This window comes from Bos mutus, chromosome 18 (genome assembly GCF_027580195.1).
Source record: "Bos mutus isolate GX-2022 chromosome 18, NWIPB_WYAK_1.1, whole genome shotgun sequence".
Classification (NCBI taxonomy): Eukaryota; Metazoa; Chordata; class Mammalia; order Artiodactyla; family Bovidae; genus Bos; species Bos mutus.
In genome coordinates, this window is record NC_091634.1 from 13,153,020 (window position 1) to 13,176,768 (window position 23,749).

Consider the following 23,749-nt stretch of genomic DNA (forward strand, 5'->3'; position numbering starts at 1 on the left):
GCCTAAAATCACTCTCACTGGGATAATATCAAAGTGTCACACAAAGTGTCACACATGCATCCCTTTTGTGTGTGTATGTGTGTGTGTGTGTGATTCTTTTTTTAATTTTTGGAGCATAGTTTCTTTATAATGTTGTGGTAGTTTCTACTCTACAGTAAACCCATGTCTTTTGCATCTCCCGCATTGACAGGTGGATTCTTTAGCTCTGAGCCCCCTGGAAAGCCCCACTTTGTACTTCAGCGTGTCTCAATTCAGACTAGCCATGTTTTAAGTGCTTCATACTGAGAATATTTTATTGGACAGTGCAGGTCTAGATCCTAAGCTCTGCAACAGCCCCAGGGCCTAGAACAATCCCTGGTCAATGGGCATTCAGATTTGGTGGACATAGGAATTTATGGACTGCTCTGTTCAGGTTTAGACTCTTTTTCAAAAGCCTTGGACCACTGACCCAAAGAAGAAAGCCTAACTGGGGTATGTGTGTGTGCTGTCATTTGCATCTAATTTGCATACTCCCTCCCAAGTGCGCTTGCTCTCCAGTCAGCTTCTCTTTAGTGATTCCCACTGGGTCTGCTCTTACCCGGGCAACTTTTTTTTTCTTTTGGCCAGCTGTGCTACGCAACTTTCGGGATCTCTGTTTCCCCAACCAGGGAGATTGAACCTGGGCCATGGCAGTGAAAGCCTGGGATCCTAACCACTATGCTACCAAGGAATTAGGATTCCAGACAACCTTGAAAAATGCACCGTTGAGCTGTGCTTAGTCCTTCCTGAAAGGTAAAGGACAGAAAGGGGACTCTGCATGGAGCCACTTCCCCGGGGACCTTCATAGGTGGGTGGGTCAAGAAGAAACTCCCAAACAGGCCTCCCAAGGCCCTTTGTGATCTGGTTCTGCTCCCTGCTCACCTCCAGCCTTAGCACATTGTTCTGGATTGAAACATGCCCTCCCCGCTTCAAATCCGTACACTGAAGCCCTGATGCCCAAGTGTGACTGAGTTTAGAGATAACTGAGCTTAAATGAAGTTAAAAGGCTGGAGCTAACCCCATAGGATTGGTGTCCTTGTTAGAAGAGGAAACGACACCAAGGGCATGCACACCCAGAGAAAAGGGCACATGAGAACACAGGGAGAAGGCGGCCATCTGCAAGCCAAGGAGAGAGGCCTCGAGAGAAACCAGCCCTTCTGGCACCTTCATGCTGGACTTACAGAACTGTGAGAAAATCAGTTTCAGTTGTTTAAGCCATCTGGTCTGTGGTACTCTGTTATGGTAGCCCTGGCAAGCTGGCACCTACCTTGGTTCTCACCAGTCCTCAATGCTACCCTTGAACTCCACTCTGTTAGCTTTCCTGGCATAAGCCAGCAGTCCTTCTTTTGGAGAAGAACTTTTTTTTTTTTTTTCTGGGTGATAAACAAGAAGTAGCAGAGCTAGCTGCTCATCTGGGTGCATTGAAAGGAGACAAAACTGCCTCAGAACAAGTGAAAGAGACAAGCGGGAGTGCTCCCTCTATGCAGATTACTGTCAATCACTGAACACATCACTCCTTTTAATTCTTAAAACAAAACACTATGGGGCTTTCCTGGTGGCTCAGTGATAAAGAATCTGCCTGCCAGGGGGACATGGGTTTGATCCCTCATCCAGGAAGGTCCCACATGCCTCAGAGCAACTATTGAGCCTGTGCTCTAGAGCCCAAGAGATACAACTGCTGAAGCCCGTGTGCCCTGGAGCCCGTGCATGCATGCTAAGTCACTTCAGTTGTGTCTGTAGCCCACCAGGCTTCTCTGTCCATGGGATTCTCCAGGCGAGAATAACAACTCTGGAGTGGGTTATTAAGCTCTCCTCCAGGGGATCTTCCTGGCCCACCGATCGAACCCACGTCTCTTTCGTCTCCTGCTTTGGCAGGTGGGTTCTTTACCACTAGCATGTCTGGGAAGCCCCTTGGAGCCCATGCTCCGAAACAAGAGAGTAGCTCCTGTTCTCCCCATCTAGAGAAAAACCCAAGCAGCAATGAAGACCCAGCACAGCCAATCAATCAATAAATTAAAATTATTAAAGAAAACACCATGAAGTGAGTGCCATAGACCATATTTCCATAACTCTAACAGCAAACATTTACACTCTGTCTAAAGTCTCAAGCACTGTTCTCTGAAGCAAACACGCATCACCTCATTTAATCCTCACTGGGACAGAAAAGGTAGGAACCATCATCACCATCCATATTCTGTACATAAGGCCGGCAGGCCCTGGGCAGTTCAGTCATTTGCCCAAGTCTGAAGAACTGGGCAACTGCCAAACCGAGCAATCTGATTCCAGAGCGCTCAGTCCTGCCCACTGAACTCTGTGAGTCAGCAAAGAGCCAGGCAACCGTAAGGTTAGCCCAAGGTTAGGGATTTCCCTGATGGCCCAGTGGTTCAGACTCCGCCTTTCCACTGCAGGAGGCACAGGTTAGATCCCTGGTTAGGAAGCGAAGATCCTGCATCCAGGTAAATGGTGTGGCCTAAAATTAAAAAAAAAAAAGAAAAAAACTTGCCCAAGATTAAATAATAATCATTGGGGCTGTATTGGAATTTGGTTTTTTTATCAAAAGTGCTGTCACATTCACTCAGTGGTCGTTTGATGGTTGTCCACACTAGGAAAGATACTGTGCCCAAAATGTGGAGTCTGAAGACCCACACCCACCATTACTGCCTAAAAGGAGGATCCAAATAGTGGAAAGATGGTCATGCAAAGAGTTATAATCCAACTACCTCGTTGATGTTCACTTGCTAGGTTGTGTCCGACTGTTGACCCCATGGACTGCAGCACTCCAGGTTCCTCTCTCCTCCACTATCTCCCAGAGTTTGCTCAAACTCATGTCCATTGAATCACTGATGCCATCTAATTGTCCCATCCTCTGCTGTTCCCCTTCTCCTGCCTTCCGTCTTTCCCAGCTTCCAGGTCTTTTCCAGTGGGTCGGCTCTTTGCATCAGGTGGCCAAAATATTGGAGCTTCAGCTTCAGCATCAGTCCTTCCAATGAATATTCAGAGTTGATTTCCTTTAGGATCGACTGGTTTGATCTCCTTGCTGTCCAAGGGACTCTCTAGAATCTTCTCCAGCACCACAATTTGAAAGCATCAATTCTTCAGTGCTCAGCCTTCTTTATGGTCCAACTTTCTCATCTGTACATGACTACTGGAAAAACCATAGCTTTGACTATACAGACTTTTGTTGGTAAAGTGGTGTCTCTGCTTTTTAATATGCTGTCTAGGTTTGTTATAGCTTTCCTTCCAAGGATCAAACATCTTTTAATTTCATGGCTGTAGTCACCATCCACAGTGCCTGGAGAATTCCATGGACAGAGGAGCCTGGCAGGCTACAGTCCATGAGGTCACAGAGTCAGACACGACTTTCTGACTAACTTCCTGGAGGAAGTTATTGAATCCAACGGGGTCCTATAAAAAGCCCAGAGTTTGCTTTGGAAGTCTTTCTTCACAGGGGAATTTATGCTGGAGAAAAACCAAGTAAGACTGGTCATAAATCACTTGATATAAAAAAAAATAATTGCAGTAGAAAGTGAGGGGGAAAAAAACCAAAATCTCTCTCAACCACATAACCACATAAGGATCTTAATAACTTTCAAATTTAAGAACAAGCTTAGTAAATTATTACCAAATTTTTTTTTAGTGTCTGATATGACTGTATAAACCATCTCTAACTTTTAAACCAACCATTGCTTTTCATTTATGGATTTCATCTAAAAATATATCAAACCTTACAAAGAATTCAAGTATAAATATCTTTAACAGGAAAGAAAAACTAACAAGTTTCATTAGCACTGGGAGTGTTCTTATCTTTTTTCTCCCTGGGTGTTAAAAGCTGGAGAGCAGTAAATACTGTGGAATTCAAGAACGCATTTGCCTCGACATTGTTTTTGGCCTTCAAATCCAGTTAACACATTATGGATCAAAAACTAACTTCCATTCTTAAAGGGGACGCATGTATTCTGATATTCTGTTTTTCTCTAAAAAAGAGATTTATGTGCTTTTCAACAGATGAAAGTGTTAGTCACTCAGTCGAATCCGACTCTCTGCGACCCCTTGGACTGTAGCCCGCCAGTCTCCTCTGTCCGTGGAATTCTCTAGGCAAGAATACTGGAGTGGGTAGCCGTTCCCTTCTCCAGGCGATCGAACCCGGGTCACCTGTCTTGCAGGCAGATTCTTTACCATCTGAGCTACAGAGCTTTTCAACAGAAAAGGCAATAGTATGTTCAAAGCATAGCAACTTGAGAACGTGATTTGCTTTAGGAAACTCAAAGATTTCTATATTTCTGGAACATAAAGTTCAGGAAAGAGATGAGACTTGGGCTGTAACTGAAGTTAACTTTGAAGAGCCCTTTATGCTATAATAAAAAGTAGGAATTTTACCCCTATTGGCTGGTAGGCAGTGAAAAGGAACAGACTCTTTTTCTTCATCTACTCATCACTCAGTTCTCCATACTGGTCAAACCACCAAACGCATGGAGGTTTTTCCCACACCAAGAAATTCTCCAATCGGGGACTTCCAGTGGTTCAGTCCCTTCCAATGCAAGGGACTCAGGTTTGATCCCTAGTCAGGGAACTAAGATCCCATATTCCGTGGGGCTACTGAGCCTGCACACCACAACTAAGACCTGACGAAGCCAAATAAATGTATTTTAAAGAAGTTCTCCACTTCTCTGGTGGAGAAGGAAATGGCAACCCACTCCAGTATTCTTGCCTGGAGAATCCCGTGGACAGAGGAGCCTGGTGGGCTACTGTCCATAGGGTTGCACAGAGTCGGACACAACTGAAGCGACTTAGCATGCATGCATGCATTGGAGAAGGAAATGGCAACCCACTCCAGTATTCTTGCCTGGAGGATCCCAGGGACAGAGGAGCCTTGTGGGCTGCCATCTATGGGGTCACACAGAGTCAGACACGACTGAAGCAACTTAGCAGCAGCAGCAGCCACTTCTCTGGGGACACCAACTGGATGTCTTAGAATTCAGTCAATTCTGACATCATCTACCTGGAGTTGTCCTGAGATCCCACGGTTTAAGGACTCAGTCCCACAAGCCTAATCCCCAACTCTCAGATACCTATTGCAACTAGTGGGTCTTCAGGTTACTTGCAACCTCTGTACAAGTTGGCTACAAATTGGGGGTTCCTACGACACCCCCTCCTCAGGTTCAATGATTTGCTAAAATAGCTCACAGAATTCAGGAAAACAGATACTTACTAGATTGCTGGTTTATTGTAAAAAGGTCCCACTCCGGAGTGGTTGAATGGAGGAGATGGACAGGGCAAGATATGGAAGAAGGATGCAGAGCAGACATGCCCTCTGCAGCTGTGCCGCACACAACCCGCCTCCCCCCAGCACCTGCTGAAAGCTCTCAGAACCTCTTAGAGTTTTTCATGGAGGCTTCGTTACACAGCCATCGTTGGTTAAATCATTGGCCTTTGGTGATCAGTGTCCAGCCTCTCTTCCTTCCCTGGAGGTGACGGGGGGTGGAAGGCTGAGTTCCAACCCTCTAATCACAGGATTGGTTTCCTAGCAACCAGCCCTCCTCCTCAGCTTTCCCACAGCCACTTCATCACCATGAACTCAGGTGTGGTTGAAAGGGGCTTGTTATGAAGAATAAAAGACACTCACTTAAAAAAAAGATTTATTTATTTATGTTCGGCTGTGCTGGATCTTCATTGCTGCATGCGGGCTTTCTCTAGTTGTGACGAGCATGGGATACTCTCTGTGGTGCGAGGGCTTCTTAGTGTGTGGCTTATCTTGGGGCAAAGCATAGGCTGTAGGCACACGGGCTTCAGTAGTCGTGGTGTGCTGGCTCAGTAATTGTGGCACATGGGCTTAGTTGCCATGTGGCATGTGAGATCTTTCTGCACTAGGGATTGATGTATATCTCCTGCATTGAAAGTGGATTCTCAACCACTGGACCACCAGGGAAGCCCCCTCCTCTCACTGTTAGTGCTGTTATCACTTAGAAATTCCAAGGGTTTCAGAGACTCTGTGTCAGGAAAGGGGACAAAGACCAAATATATATCTTTCTTAATATCACAATATCACAGGAAGCTATTGAAAACATATTGGCGAGAGTCTGAAATGATCAGTCATACCTATTTATAAAGTTTCTCTTGATAGCAACCCTGAGGATAGATTGTAAAAGACCGGGAAGATCATGAAGAGTCAATATCAATTATGAGGTTATTGTCTCTGAACTCCCAGCCCACCCTCCTATGCTCTGCTTTGCGATTCTGAGCTGGGAAACCGCATTTCATGTATTCAGAATTTATTTTATTTTTGGCCACCCTTGGTCTTCGTGCTTCAAGCGGGCTTTCCCTAGTTGCAGCGAGCGGGGCTACTCTCTTGTCGCAACTGGAAAGCCCTAGAGTGCAGGCTTGGCAGCTGTGGGACATGGGCTTAGTTGCCCCACAGCATGTGGAATCTTCCCGGACCAGGGATCAAACCAGTGTCACCTGCATTGGCAGGCAGATTCCTAACCACTGGACCACAAGGGAAGTCTAGGAAAACCACAATTTCTGTTTGTCAGATGGTTCTATGTTAGACCCTGGCAATGGGGTTTGCTAGGAGATTACAGAAGTAAGGTGATTAAGTCGTCCTGGTTTGCTCTGGGTGTCCCCAGTTTTAGCAATGAAAGTTATGCTTCCTAGGAACCTCTTTCCAGGGTGGTTGGTCACCTTATGCAGAAGGGACTTGCCTGCTGTTCTTGTAAGTGTTACCTCAGCAACACTTCTTCACTCTGGTGGCGGTGGGGGCAGCAGCAGCATTGTGTGAATCCGATCTGTAGTTTTCTAACACTTGCAAAGGGCTTCCCTGGTGCCTCAGTGGTAAAGAATCCTCCTGCCAATGCAGGAGACCCAGATTTGTTCCCTGGGCCGGGCAGATCCCCTGGAGAAGGAAATGGCAACCCGCTCAGGTATTCTTGCCTGGCCAGTGCCATGGACAGAGGAGCCTGGTGGGTTACAGTCCATAGAGTTGCAAAGAGTGGACACGACTGAGCGACTAAACAATAACAGCATCAACAACAACACTTGAAACACTAGTTTCATCAGAAACATCAGTGCAGTTGGCTGGTGCCCTTTCTTCGAATCTCTGTTCCCTCAGCTCTAGTGTGGTCCCCGCTTCCTGCAGTCGCTACTTCTATGCTGTCTTAGAGTTGGGGTCCTCAGAGTGTGGTCCCCAGGGCAGCAGCATCAGTATCTGCTGGGAACTTGTTAGAAACACATCATTCTGGCCCCATACCAGATACATCAGATGCTGGTGGTTGTCCTCTGCAGTCTGCCTTTTAACAAGTCCTCCAGGCAGTTTGGCTAAGGTTTAAGAACCACTGCCTTAGGGATCTTTTTACCCTTGCAGTTATCTAGATAACAACTCTGTGCCAAGTTGGCAATTCCTTATATTATAGTCTATATGTTCAATTCTCCCTGTTAAAGTAACTGGTGTGGTTTCACTATCCTTACTGGACCCTGACTTGTTATGAAGAATAAAAGACATTATTTCCCTTTTATCGCTCTTAGCAGGAAATCCAAGGGTTTTAGGGACTCTGTGTCAGGAGAGGGAACAAACACCAAATATATCTTTCTTAATGTAAATCATAATATCACAGGTACACTAATCCAGACCCCACTGCAATAATACAAGTTATAGGACTTCGCTGATTGTCCAGTGGTTAAGAATCTGCCTGCCAATGCAGGTGACACGGCTTTGATCCCTGGTCCGGGAAGATCCCATATGCTGAGGCACACAACTACTAAGCCCACACTCTAGAACCCACGAGCCACAACTATTGAGATCACGTGCTGCAACTACGGAAGCCTGTAAGCTCCAGAGCCCGTGGTCTGCAACAGGAGAAGCCACTGCAATGAGAAGCCTGCACACCGCAACTAGAGAAAGCCTGCATGCAGCAACAAAGCTCCGGCGCAGCCAAAAATAAATAAATAATTAAAAAAATTATAGATGAAGACTGTCCAAACTCGAGTGGTAGGAGTGGGGTGGAGAAGAGGCAACACACAGAAAATATTTAAAAGTTCTGGATTACTATTTGAGTGGAGAGAGGTATCTAGGACTGTTCCCACTTTCCTGGCCTGGGTTGCAGATGGACTGTGGTGCCAGTTCACAAAACACAGGCACTGCAGGAAGAGGGATGGGGTGATGGTGGCGGAGATGGTTGATTTGCTTTGGGATTTGATCAGGTTCCGGGTGAGATGCTCCGGTGCAGGTGTCCCACTAGCAGTTGGTTTTAGGGCCTTGAGCTCAGGAGAGATGTCTGAACAGGAGAGGTGGGAATGATCTAAGGTGGCGCTGACTCCATAGACCTGGCTAAGCCTCTCCAGAGAGATAGGCAGCCAGGAGAAAAGATCCGCTAGCCAGGTGTCATAGAATTACAGACCAGGACACACACTGGTGGGAAGTTATAGAAAGTCGAAGGGGCATTTCCCTGGTGGTCCATCGGCTAAGACTCTGCGCTCCCAATGCAGGGATCTTGGGATCCACCCCTGGTCAGGGAATTAGATCCCGCATGCTGCAACTAAAACCCAGAGCAGCAAAATAATTAAATTTTAAAACAAGGAAAGAAAGTGAGGGCTGAGGAAGGTTCACAGTGGGTCAAATATAATGGACCGGCCATGGAAGTGTATTAACCAGTATTTGGGTGTTTTTTCCCCCTGTATCCTGATGCTTTGACATCTGGGACCTTGCTGACCCTGGAAGGCCTACCCCTGCCAGGACTAGCCAGTTCCTAGAGATAGTCAGTGATTTTCTTTGGAGCATGCTTTTCAAATGCAAACCAACCAATCTGGAGCCCACAGCCCCCTTGCCTGCTCTATCCGGCTCTCACACTCCAGCCACTCTCCACCAGCTCTCATCACCCCCTAGGCCACGTGCCAGAAAACAGGAGACCCTGTGCCTCCTTCCTGCACAAAAGCTAGCAATCTGGGCACTCTAATTGCACCTTGCTTTTTTCACTGTATCTTAAAGATCACTGCACACACACATACACACACACTTATGTATCTGTACTCCTAATAGATCTTATTTCCTTTTACAGCTGAATAGTATTCTGTTTTTGTGGATGAAGCATAGTTGATTTAACCTGTACTCCATTCATGGCCAGTTCAGTGTTTTCTAGTTTAAAAAAAAATTAAGTATGTGGCTGTGCCATGTCTTAGCCGCATCATGTGGAATCTTTAGTAGCAGCAAGCGAACTCTTAGTTGCATCATGTGGGATCTTAGTTCCCACCAGGATTGATCTCTGGGCCACCTACATTGGGAGCGAGGAGTCTCGCCACTGGATCAAGGAAGACCCCAGTTTTTTGCAGTACCAAAGAGGCACATTTGTATGACATTTTTCTGTGAGTCTTTACGTTAGAATCTTAGATGTGGGATTGCAAGTGTCAAAGGGTAAATTTGCTAGATATTGCCAGATTCTCCCCCATGGAGGTTTGACTTGTTTTTCCATTCCACTAGCAAGGTGTAAGGACCCCTGGGTCCTCACAGCAATGCCAACAGAGCGTTGTCAAACCACCTGGAGTTTTGCTAATTTGGTAAGTGAGAAAAAGGATTGCAGCGTGGTTTGAATTTGTGACTTTTAAAGATTACATGGAGGGTTGAGCATATTTTTGTGTATGCAGGGGATATTTGCATTTCTTTTTATGTGAACTTCCTCTTCGTATATCTTACCCTCTTTCAATAGGTTTCTGGGTCTTTTTTGCCTCGATTTTTAGATGCTCTTTATACTTTAGAGACCCTTTGTGATTCTAGTTGTAAATATTTCTTTTTCCATTTTGTCGTCTGTAGTTTTTAGTTTGCCCATGGTGGGTTTATGTTTTGAACCTGCGAAAGGTTTTCATTTTTGCTTGGTCATTTAACAAAATGCTCTTTCATCACCTCTGAATTTTGATGAACCGTTTGGCAAATACACCCCACTCTCACACTTTCAGGTCATTAAGAGACTCACTAGTGTTTTATTATTTATGAGATTGTATTTTTCCACTTAGGTCATTGATATAGTTTGAATTTAAGCTGGTATCCTGTGTGAGGAATGGACTCAAGCTTTTTTGTTTGCTTGTTCATCTAGTTGATCCAATAGCACTAAATTAAAAACTTCCCTAAAGTTTCTTCCTGAATTAAAAAGTATTACATGATTCTATAAGTTTCCATAAGCAATTGTTTCTATTTCTGGGTTGATCTGTGTATGTAACGGATGCATCCGCAACACATTGTTTTATATTGTTTTTAATATCTGTTTTCTCCCCTCTTCTCCTCCTTTTTCATTCCCCCTCCCCACATTTGCCTGCTGTACTTCCAAATGAACCTTATAATCAAGTTGCCTAGCTGTAGAAAAGAAAAACCTGACGACATCTTTATTAGGCTTGTGATACATTTATAAATGAACTCAAGAGCCCTGACCTCTTTATCATGTTGGCAGCCGTTTGTTTTTTTTTTTTGCCTTTTCATCCTTGGTATCCGTGTGCCACCTGGTGGCCACCATTCACAACAGCAATTGTTTTCTCTAAAGCTGCTCAAAACAATAAACGTTGGTCATCTCACACACTTTCTGTGAGTCAGGTATTAGAGGACGGCTTATCTGGATGATCCTTGCTTGAAGCCCTGGCTCATCCTCACTGTGAAGGCCTCATTCATCAGAAGACTTAAATGGGGCTGGGGAAATCCGCTCAGCCTCTTGGCCAGAACTGTCAGCTCCTCCCAGGTGGCTCAATAGTAAAGTACCCACCTGCAATGCAGGAGACACAGGTTCAGTCCCTGGGTTGGGAAGATCCCCTGGACAGAGGATCCTGGCAGGCTACAGTCCATGGGGTCGCAAAGAGTTGGGCACGATTGAGCACAGCACACACACACCTCAGTTCCTCACTGTACGGCCCTCACCATAGTTCCCTTAGGACCCGCATCTGGATTTCCCTCCGGGCAAGTGGACCTGAGGTAGGAGGTAGATGGGCCTCCAGTCAGCTGGTGTTTGTCAAGTGGAGTGAAATCTTTGTTCTCACACAGACATCCAAGGACAAAGCTAGTGACAGAAGCTGAGCTCTGCTGAAGTAAAGAGATAAGACGAGCACTCCTAAGGTCAAGGAAGACTTCTGCACTCGCGAAGGAAGACTCCTTGGGGGTCAAAAAGGAATGGGACTCCACCCCATAATAAGTGTAGGCTTGTACCCACAGGTCTGTTCAGTGGGATCCATCTTAACAAAAAATTGTGTGGGCATATTGGAGAGGGTTCTAGGACTAGTTGGTGTGAAAAAAAAACACAGGAAAATCGGCTGAATGTAAACAAAGACTTGGAAGGACTGACCTATATAAGTGATTTAAATCACCTCTTTACTGCGCTTCTCATTCACGACACCCGCACTTCTCTCCAGAGATCAGACCCAGAGGGAGTGAGGTGGAAGCTGCTACACTAGGTAATTTTAGACTTAGAGGAAATTTGCTGCTAGTACAGAGAATTCCCTGTGTATCTCTCACCCTGCTTAAAGTGATTAAACTCTGCTGCTGCTAAGTCGCTTCAGTCGTGTCCAACTCTGTGCGACCCCATAGACAGCAGCCCACCAGGCTCCCCCATCCCTGGGATTCTCCAGGCAAGAACACTGGAGTGGGTTGCCATTTCCTTCTCCAATGCATGAAAGTGCAAAGTGAAAGTGAAGTCGCTCAGTCACGTCCTACTCTTAGTGACCCCATGGACTGCAGCCTACCAGGCTCCTCTGTCTGTGGGATTTTCCAGGCAAGACTACTGGAGTGGGGTGCCATTGCCTTCTCCGGATCAAACTCTATAGTATTAATATAGTATTACAGCAGAGGGCTTCCCTGATGGCTCAGCTGATAAAGAATCCACTTCCTATGCAGGAGACACAGGTTCAATCCCTGGGTTGTGAATATCCCCTGGAGAAGGGACTAGCAACGCACTCCAGTATCCTTGCCTGGAAAATCCCATGGGCAGAGGAGCCTGGTGGGTTATAGTCCATGGGGTTGCAAAGAGCTGGACATGACTGAGCGACTAACACTTTCACTTTCAGAGTGATCACACCCAGGACATTAACATGGCATCATATTATTAATTTAACTACCAGCCTGGCTTGAATTTTAACAGTTTTTCTGCTGATGTCTTTATGTTCCAGGAACAAATCCAGGATCCTACACTGAGTTGTCAGATGCCCTTAACCTCCGAGAGTCAGTGACCATTCCTCTTCATTTCCTTGTCTTTCATGACCTTATCCATTTATTTGGCCACTCCAAGTGGGCCATGTGGGATCTTTTGCAGCATATGGGATCTTTGATCTTCGTTGTGGCCTGTAGAATCTTTAGTTGCAGCAAGTGGGAATCTGCGTCCCTGATTAGGGATTGAACCTGGGCCCCCTGCACTGGGAGCATGGAGTCTCAGCCACTGGACCACCAGGGAAGTCCCAACCTTGACACTTTTGAGGAGAACCCATCAGTTCTTTTATTAAATGTCCCTCAGCTTGGGTTTGCCTGTTTTCCATGGTTGAAATGAAGTTATGCAATTTTTTTTTTTTTTTTTGGCCAGGAATACCATACAAATGATGCTGTGCAACATTTCTGCAGCATCTTTCTCAGTGCAACATATCAGGCATGTCACTATATCTTGTGGGTGATATTGACCTGGGTCACTTGGTTAAGGCACAGTCTACTGCACATCTCTGCTGTAAAGTTCCTGTTTTTCCCTTAGCAGGTAAGAAGTATCTTGGGGAAGATACTTTGTGACTATACAAGTCTTGATTCTCCTCAGTCTTGCACCTACAAATTTTAGCATGGATCTGGTCTGCAACAGTTGTACTGGGCATTTGCCTAATAGTGATTTTGCATGTCTCTTTCTCCTTCTACATCTGTTAGTTGAAATTCTATTGAAAGAAAGAGCCATTCCTTCTCCCCATTACTTACATATTTGACTATTAAATCAACATGGACTCATGAATTTTTGTTTCACTCTGGATTAAAACCTCATATGGAGAGTCTTTTACGTTTTTGACAACTAGCTGGATATGAAACAGTATGCTGTCATAGTTTTAATGAGAATGTTTCTGAATATCGAATTCGAATGAGATTGGGCATCTTTGACTTTTTTCCTTTTGTGATGTCTAGGAAATGCTTATAGCAGTTGTTTTTCTTTTTTAAAGTTTTTATGGTTTTTAAAATTAAAAATTTTAAAGTCAAAGTATAGCTGACTTATAATGTTTCAGGTTTACAGCAAAGTGATATGTTGAATATATATATATTTAGATTTGTTTCCATTACAGGTTACTACCAGATATTGAATATAGTTCCTTGAGCTATACCGGTCCTTGTTGTTTACTTATTTTATATATAATATTGAAAGTGAAAGTTGCCCAGTCGTGTCTGACTCTTTGTGACCCCATGGAGTTCTCTAGGCCAGAATACTGGAGTGGGTAGCCGTTCCCTTCTCCAGGGGATCTTCCCAACCCAGGGATCGAACCCAGGTCTCCTGCATTGCAGGTGGATTCTTTACCAGCTGAGCCACCAGGGTACGTATCTTTTAATCCCCAATTCTTAATTTATCCCTCCCCCTTTCCCTTTTGTTAACCATAAGTTTGTTTTCTGTCAGTGTATCTGTTTTGTAAATAATTTCATTTGTATCATTTTTAAAAATTCCACATGTAAGTGATACCATATGATATTTGTATTATTTATCTTTGATTTAATTTACTTAGTATGATAAGCTCTAGGTCCATTCATCTTGCTGCAAATGGCATTATTTCATTCTTTTTTTTATGCCTGAGTATATTACTCATTGTATATATGTACCACATCTCCTTTATCCATTCATCTGTTGATGAACATTTAAGTTTGTTCTATGTCTTGGCTATTGTAAATAGTGCTTCTGGCAGCTATTTTTTATTTTTTTTTAATCTCTCTAGGTCAGGATGTCAGGCTCACAGTATAGATAGGAGTCTAAATCTTGCAAAATAGGCCTAAAATACGTTAGGACTTGTTTATGTGTTAAATGCAACTTCTAGGTCTTATGTTCCATCCATATGCTGATGAATCCTGTTGCAATTTGACACTGAAGCTTTGAAGTGTTAGACGCGTGCGGAAGGAAGAGGGAAGCACAAGGTTTGCGCAGTGGAGAATTTGAATTATGATACAGCTACAACATTGACCTTGGTTGACCCCACTAGGGGCTCTGGAGTAGAGATAACCCATTAGAGAGGCTTCCCTGGTGGTCCAGTGGTTAAGAACCTGCCTTGCAATGCGGGGGCCACCAGTTCGATCCCTGACTGGGAAATTAAGATCCCACATGCTACAGGGCAGGCAGGCCCATGTGTTGCAATTACGGAATCCATGAGCTGCAACAAAAGATCCCACCTGATGCAACTAAGACCTGGTACAGCCAAATTAATTAATTAAAATTCTAATAAAGATAGCCCATTAGCGCTTTTCCCTATTTGGCTCTAATTCCTGGGCCTTGTGTGTTTCCCCTTTCACTTTCATTCTTCCACAAGGGCTTAGTGGAGTTTTCCAGAGGTTACGTGTGTGATGGTGTCATTACTCTGCCCACTAATGGCATATGTGCATAGATTTTTTTTTTTTGGTGTGTGTATTTATTTTCCATAATAGCTTTATTGTGATAGTGATATAATTCGCACACCGTAAAAATTGCATATTTAAAGTATTACCATCCAATGGTTGTTGGTATGTCCACAACTATGCAACTATCACCACAATCAACTTAAGAAAATTTTCTTCTTTCTCCACCAAAGAAACCCCACACCTGTTATCAGTTACTCCCTATTCCCGCCACCCCTAACCCCTGGCAGTGGCAAATCTTTCTTCTCTATAGATTTGCTTATTCTGAACGTTTAACATAATATGGAATCATTCAGTATGTGGACTTTTGTGCCCAACTTCTTTTACTCAGCATAATATTTTCAAGGTTTATCCACATTGTAGCCTGTATCAACACCTTGCTCTTTTTTATTGCCAAATATTCCATTGTACGAACAGACCACATTATATTTATCTATTCATCAGCTGAGGGGAATTCAGATCCTTTCCACTTTTTAGCTATTCTGAATAATGCTGCTATGAACATTTGTGTACAAGTTTTTGTGTGGGTATGTGTTTTTATTTCTCTTAAATATATATATATATATGCATTTGTATATAAGCAGAATTGTTGGGTAATACTAACTCTAGGTTTAACCCTTTGAAGCACTTCTAGGCTGTTTTCCAAAGTGGCTGCACCATTTTACATTCTCACTAGTGATGTATGACGACTTTGATTTCTCTACATCTTTGCCGATAACTATCTGTCTTTTTGGATTATAGCCATCCTAGTGGGTGTGAGGTGGTATCTCACTGTAGTTTTGATTGGTATTTCTCTGGTGGCTAATGTTGAGTACCATTTTTGTATTTCAAATTTCTCAGTTTTAATTTCTAATATAGTAAATATTGAGAGATGGAACACAAACAGATGTGCATTGGGATCCTCAATGATTTTTAAGAGTGTAAAGATAGCTTAAAACTTAGGCTATCTTAATACCACGGATTTGAGAACCATGGATTGGGGTTTGGATTTACCAAACCCACTTGGCTCCTTGGGCACAAAAGACCCTTGACAACAGTGTCATCAGTCAGATATTGACTCAATAATTCTGTTTAATCATCTACCCACAAACTTCTGCAGCTTCAGCAAACAGCCTCCTGATCACCAGACTGAGGCCAACTGCAGTGTGTCTGGTATAGAGCAGACTTTGGTGGGTGACTCTGCGCCAGCCTACATGTTAGCTGGTCTTGGCTCTGAGCCGTTGGTGGGATTCAGGTTTATTCTGTATGTGTTCATTCTGCAGCCCAGGCTGAAGGGGACATACTTTTCTCAAGGGCCATCACTAGAGTATTTAAAGCCTTTGTAGGACTCCCCTGGTGGTCCAGTGACTAAGACTCTGCACTCCCAATGCAAGGGGCCCAGATTTGATCCCTGGTCAAGGAATTCGATCCCACATGCTGCAATTAGGAGTTCACATGCCTCAACTAAAGACCCTGCATGCTGCAATTAAGACTCAGCTCAGTCAAATGAATGCATAAATATTTTAACATAAAATAAAACCTTTGTGTGCCTTGGTGGCTGGTGACATATCTCCCTTGGCTAAAGCTATTCATGTGGCAAGGCCCACTATCAACTGGGAGGGAAACTAAACTCCACCTACTGCAGAAGTGGGAGGGGCCAGTGTTTGCTGATTGATGCCAAACCCCAACCTCAGGGCAGAGGCTCTGCACTCCAGTGTCTGCTTGGCTGGTTTCCTTTTTCAGAGAAAGAACTGACTTCCCCTCACAGAGCACCACTCATGCAGGACACCTTCCTGTGCCTGGTTCCTGTCCTGATACAGCACATTTCTAGAGCTCGCTGGTGAACACAATAGGTTGTGTGTGTGTGTGTGTTCATGGGTGCATATGCAGTCGTGTCTGACTCTTTGCAACCCCATGGACTGTAGCCTGCCAGGCTCCCCTGTCCATGGGATTTTCCCAGCAGGAATACTGAGGTGGGTTGCCATTTCCTCCTCTGGGGACCCTATACGTCATCTGCTGCTAAAGTTGTAAACTGGGGACCTGCAGGCCCACACTCTGTTTTTCAGAACTTCACTTGGGTCTTCCCTGGTGGTCCAGTGGCTAAGACTCTACACTCCCAATGCAGGGGGGCCATATTCCATCCCTGGTCAGGGAACTAGATCCTACATGCTGCAGCTAAGAGCTCGAATGCCACAACTGAAGATCCTGAATGCCCCAAGGAAGATCAAAGATCCTAAGTGCTGCAACTGAGACCTGGCTGGGCCAAATAAATACATAATACATATCTTTTTTAAAAAAAATTCACATATCCAGATTGGCTGTTTTCACATAAAATTCCTATCTCTGTCTTATCTTGAAAAATTCTAAAATCTGGCCCACGTTCCTCCGTGGTGACAATCGATTGAGCTGAGTTGTGACCACCAGCCTGACATTTTCTTTTGCCCCAGTCCCCATCCCTCCTTATTGCCTCACACCTGTCTTTCTTCATCCACTTACCTTTTCTCTCTGTCCTTCTTGAGCATATATGTTTTTAAAACTGTGGTAAAATACACATTACATAAAATTTTACCAATTACCAGGTTAACCACTGTAAAGTGTGCGACTCAGCGGCATTGGGTACCCTTATAGTGCTGTGCAGCCATCACCACTGTCTAGTTCCAGAACCTATTCATCTCTCCAAATGGAAACTTGGCAACAACCAATCTGCTTTCTGTCTCGATGGATTATGAATTATTATGAATTTTTAATCACTGCTCTAGATAAACCCTAACTAGTTTGAAAATCAACATACATAGCATGATTTTATTTGGGTTACAGTATACTTGTATATGTGTCTGTGACACTCAGATGTGGTCTGTTGATGGATAGGAAAAAAATGTCTGAAAAAAATATGCCACAAATTCTAAGCAGTAATGACCTCTAGGGGTTGGGATCAGAAAATGTTCACTTCTTGCTTTGCATAATTAACAGATAAAGAGAATGTGGTGAACTTTTGCTTTATGTTTGTGTATTCCTCCCCCTCTCGCACCCTGTATAAGAAGGAAGAAGTACAGAAATACATCCGGGGCCGTTTCAACTGTAAATAGTGGAGCCTGCCCTACATATGGCCTGCTTACAAGTGAGACAACCAAATAAATCCCTTTTATTTTAAACCACTTGATTCACATTATTCCTGCTGTTAGCTCCCTAATTGATATCTTTATAATGACTCTTAACAGGCAGGTGCTGCCGTCGTTTTCTACAAAAGGAGACTTATATCGAGAGATGGAAAGTCACTGTTTAGAGACACCAGCTAGCAGATGCACAGTATTTCTTCTTGTCCCAAATCGTCTGCAGCTGGGAAAGGGTGAGAAAAAAAATGGCGGAGTGGCCTAGATGAAATCCTTCCCTCACTTGGGCTCTGGGTCTAAGAGAGGGTAAAGCCCAAGTGTCGGCTTACTCATGAGAAGGGCTCACACTGAGGGCTGCTGACTTATAAAATGTGGCTCTGGGCTGCATGGTCTGGGAGAGAATCCACCTCCTTTTACCAGGCTGGAGCCTATACAGTCAGTGTTCTTACTGGCGCCATACTGGGGCCACCTCATATCGTCTAACTCAACCCCAGCCTCTGGCAGGAACTGGGGTGGCAATGAAGGGATGCCTGGTCTGGGTCTGGACCTCTCCCAATGATGGGTGTCTAGAGACCACTTCCATCCCATTCAAGAGGGGAGGAAACTCTCATAGACAAGGGCATGGATGTGCCCAAGGTCGTTGAGGTAATTTCTCTGGAGCCAAGACTAGAATCTATATCTCCTGCTTTCAAGTCCTTGGGTTTTTTTAAATTTCTTTTTAAATATTTATTTTTATTTATTTATTTGGCTTCAAGAGGTCTTGTTGCAGCACACAGGATCTTCAGTCTTTGTTGTGACATGTGTGATCTAGTTCCCCAACCAGAGACTCAGTCTGAGCCCAATGCATTGGAAGTGTGGCGTCTTAGCCACTGGACCACCAGGCATGTCCCTTAAGTCCTTGGTTTTTTACACTCAAGTGACTCTAAAGACAGAGAGCAAGTAGCTTGTTCTTTCCTCTCCTGAAGGGTTGTGGACGATGCATGGGAGGAAAGAGTGGAGAGAGAGAAACAGTCATAATAGTAGTGCTTAGATAGTGCTTACCTTCACAGGCACTGCTTAAGCACCCTACCTTCTGTGTATTACCTAGTTTAACCCTCATGAAGTAGTAGTTATTACCATCCTCAGCTCCACTTGACAGATGAGAAAACTGATGCACAGAGAGGTTATGTAACTTGCCCTATGCCACAGAACTAGTCAGTGGTTGGGCCAGGATTTGAACCCCGAAGGTCTGATTTCAAATTCCATGAGTCAAATCCCAATAAGTATGCCCTGGCCTCACAGAGTTCTACTTCTTATCTGCTCCAGTAAACCAGAGATCTGAAACTTCTGCCATCACCAGGGTACCATTTTTAGTAATGCTTGGTGCTACTGTTGCTCACTGAACTTCTGCTCTGTGATCGCTGCTCTATGTAAAGTCTATTTTTTTTTTTTTTAGAAACACCTGAAAAGAAGGTATTTTATTCCCCCCTTTAAGTTGAGAAGACTGAGGATATTTGCTCTGATCAAACATTTAATTGTGGAAAGTGCTTCTTTCTATTTTGGTGGACTTGGGATGCAAATGAGATTTCAAATAAAAGACAGGTAGACATCAGAGTGAGGTTCCCTGGAGAACTGGTGGTAAAGAACCTGCCTGGAATGTTCAAGGCACGGGTTTGATCCCTAGGTTGGGAAGATCCCCCTGGAGGAGGGCATGGCAACCCACTGCAGTATTCCTGCCTGGAGAATCTGGTGGACAGAGAAGCCTGGCGGGCTGCAGTCCGTGGGGCCCCAGAGAGTTGGACACGACTGAAGTGATTGAACACGCACACACAGACATCAGACTAGCAAACCTTCAGCTGATGGATAACATCAAGTCCTGCCAAGTGTGTGTGGAAGATGACTGAGCTCATAAACAATGTTGGTGGGAGTGTAAATTGCTACATGTTTTAGAGAGAAATCTCATGGTCACAGAATGCAATTTTAAAACACATATATCCTGGGACTTCCCTGATAGACCAGTGGTTAAGACTCCTTGCTTTCACTGCAGGGGGCTAGGGTTCTACTCCTGGTTGGGGAACTATAATAAAATACCACATTCCTCACGGTGTGGCCCAAAAGGTAAAAAATAAATAAATAAAAACTCATAAATCCTACTGAATCACTTTGCTGTACAGAAGAAAGTAACACAGCATTGTAAACCAACTATACTTCAATAAAAATTTTTAAGAAGCCACATATACCCTATGACTTAGCCATTCCATGTATATAAATCAATTTCACATAATATTTTGATTATATAAAGACATAGGCTCAAGGATCTTCAGTGCAGTTTATTTTCTAAATAGCAAAAATATTGGAAACAGCTTCAGTGCTTCTCAATATAGCACTGGCTAGGTAATTATCATCAAAAAATTTTAGAATACTATGTAGCTATTAAAAAGAACAGGGTTGAGTTGAACATGCAGATCTGGAAAAAAACCCACAATATATTGGGAAGCCAAAATTCAATATTCAGGATCTTCTCTGGTGGCCCAGTAGTTGAGAATCTGTCTTGCAGTGCAGGGGACTTGGGTTTAATCCCTGGTTGTGGTAGATCCCACAACAGCAACTAAGCCCATGAGCTGCAACTAAGACCCAAAGTAGCCAAATAAATATTTTAAAGAACAATATTCAGCTAAATTTTCTTGAAAGTGAAAGTGTCAGTCACTCAGTCATGTCCAACTCTTTGTGACCCCATGGACTGTAGCCCACCAGGCTCTTCTGTATATGGAATCTCCAGGCAAGAATACTGGAGTGGGTTGCCATTTCCTTCTCCAGGAGATCTTCCTGACCCAGGGATTGAGCCTGGGTCTCCGGAATTGCAGGCAGACTCTTTACTGACTGAGCCACTAGGGAAGACAAATTTTCTTAGCATGACCCATATATAATAATTAATAATGTGTGCATATTGTTTTCTCTCTCCATATATACCTCTATCAATATTATTCATAGAAACAGTCAGAAATAAGCACCAAATACCTAATAGTTATTATTCAATAATTCTTGGAGTTGGAAAGGGCAAACTTATGTAAATTTCTTGTTTACATAAATGTTAAACAAGTGATGGAATTGTGGGTGACTTATCCTTTCCTGTTTGTGTTTCTCTTTTTGATATTAATACAGAACCATCACAATATTGTAAAGTAATTATCATCCACTTAAAAATAAAAAAACAATTCAGAAATTCTTGAGATACATATCCCATGGACTTCCCAGATGGCTCAGTGGTAAAGAATCTGCCTACCAAATAAGAGACTCGAGTTTGATCCCTGGGTCGGGAAGATCCCCTGGAGAAGGAAATGGCAAACCACTCCAGTATTCTTGCCTGGGAAATCCCATGGACAGAGGAGCCTGGCGGGCTACAGTCCATGGGGTCACAGAAGAGTCAGACATGAGTTAGCGTCTAAACAACAGGAACAGCGTATCCCATAGATGACAAACCAGGAGCCTGTGACAGAATCCAGCCTGCAGATATATTTTATTTGGCCCATGTTGCAATGTTTTTCCTAATTGAGTAACTGATAATAATTATCAATGTTTTCCACAGTGGGATCTTTCACATGAAAGTTCAGATTTCAGGATACTTATGAAAAATGTGCAGGAGATCTGGCAATACTCGGCAACAACCTGCATTCATGGCACAGCGACCTGGAACTAAATGATGGGAAGGTGCCCTCCAGGTAATTAGAAACTGCAGCCCTCCTTATAGTTTTGTCTATCCCAAGACTCTGCATCAGTAGTCATTTATCATTGTACCTGCATCATAAATATTTTTCTTTAAAAATTAACATGTAATTCACTTACCATAAGATTCACAGTTTGAAAGTGTGCAATTCAGTGCTCATCATCATTATTTTTTTTAATTTATTTACTTGCCTGCACTGGGTCTTAGTTTGGGCACCCGAGATGTTTAGTTTTGGCATGCAAACTCTTGGTTTCAGCATGCAGGATCTAGTTCTCTGACCAGGGATTGAACCCAAGGCCCCTGTATAGAGAGTGTGGAATCTTAGCTACTGGACCACCAGGGAGGTCCTATTTCAGTGGTTTTTAGAACATTCATGAAACTGGGCAAACATTCCCACTAGGATCGCCCTTGAAGTCCATGGGGGATTGATTCCAAGGCCCGCTGCAGATACCAACAACTGAGAATGCTCAAGTCCCACAGTCACCCCTCTGTATCTGCAGTTCCACATCCATAGATTTAACCAACAACCTCAGATCATGTAGTATTCTCTTCCCTTTCCTTCCCTTCCCTTCCCTTCCCTTCCCTTCCCAACCTCAGTACATGTAGTAGACATGTACTGTCTGTATTTATTGGAAAAAAATACATGTATAAGTGGACCCATGCAGTTCAAACTCATGTTGTTCAAGGATCAACCGTATATAATTCCAGAACACTTACATCATCCCTAAAAGACACTCTAGATCTCATCATCTCCCAGCCTCTGGCACCACTCATTACTTCCTGTCATTATTTATTTGCCTGTTCTGGACATTTCATATAAAGGGAATTATTTGTCTGGCTTCTTCCACTTAGTGTAATTTGTTCAAAGCTCATCCATGTGGTAGCATGTATCAGTACTTCACTCCTTTTTTGTGGCTGTATAATATTACACTGCATGGATACAGCACATTTTGCTCCTCTGTTATCAGCTGATGGACATTTAACTTGCTCCTGTCTTTTGGCTATTGTGAATAATATAAATGCTAACATGAACATTTGTGTAGAAATTTTTATATGAACACGTGTACCTAGCAGTTGAATTGATGGGTCGCACAGTAACTCTCTGTTTAACTTTTTGAGTAGCTGCCAAACTTTCCAAAGTAGATGCACCATTTTACATTCTGAGCAGCAATGTATGATGTTTCTAATTTCTCTACATTCTTTATAATACTTGTTATTTTATTTATTTTAAAATTTTTATTTATTCATTTATTTTTGGCTGCACTGGGTCTTCATTGGAAGACAATGTACAGTGGAAACAGGGACAGACTTTATTTTCTTGGGCTCCAAAATCACTGTAGATGGTAACTACAACCATGAAATTAAAAGACACTTGGTCCTTGGAAGAAAAGCTGTGACCAACCTAGACAGTGTATTAAAAAGCAGAGATATTACTTTGCCAACAAAGGTCCGTCTAGTCAAAGCTATGTTTTTTCCAGTAGTCAGATGTGAGAGTTGGACCATATAGAAAACTGAGTGCCAAAGAATTGATGCTTTTGAACTGTGGTGTTGGAGAAGACTTTTTAGAGTCCCTTGGACAGCAAGGAGATCAAACCAGTCAATCCTAAAGGACATCAGTCCTGAATATTCATTGGAAGGACTGATGCTGAGGCTGAAGCTCCAATACTTTGGCCACCTATGTAAAGAACTGACTCACTGGGAAAAACCTTGATGCTGGGCAAGATTGAAGGCAGGAGAGGGGGACGATAGAGGATGAGATGGTTGGGTGGCATCACTGACTCGATGGACATGAGTTTGAGCAAGCTCCGGGAGTTAGTGAAGGACAGGAAAGTCTGGCATGCTGCAGTCCATGGTGTTTCAAGGAGTTGGACACGACTGAGTGACTGAACTGGACTGGGTCTTCATTGCTGGGCGGGCTTCTTATTGTGGTGGCTTCTCTCGTTGTACAGCACAGGCTCTAAAGCCTTTGGGTTTCAATAGTTGTGGCGCATGGGCTTAGTTGCCCCAAGGTGGAATCTTCCTTGACCAGGGATTGAACTCATGTCCCCTGCATTGGCAGGCAGATTCTTAACCACTGAACACCAGGGAAGTCCTTATTTATTTATTTATTTTTATATAGCCATCCTACAGGGTATGAAGTGGTAGCTCACTGTGGTTTTCATTTGCATTTCCAGATGGCTAATGATGTTGGGCACTTTCACATATGTTTACTGTCCATTTCTACATTGAAAAAATGTCCAGTCAAATCTTTTGCTGGCTTTTAAATTGGGTTATATTTTTGTTGATGATCTCTGAGGATTCTTTATATATTTTGAATGTTATGGTTTGTTGTTGTATAGTCGCTAAGTCATATCTGACTCTTTTGCA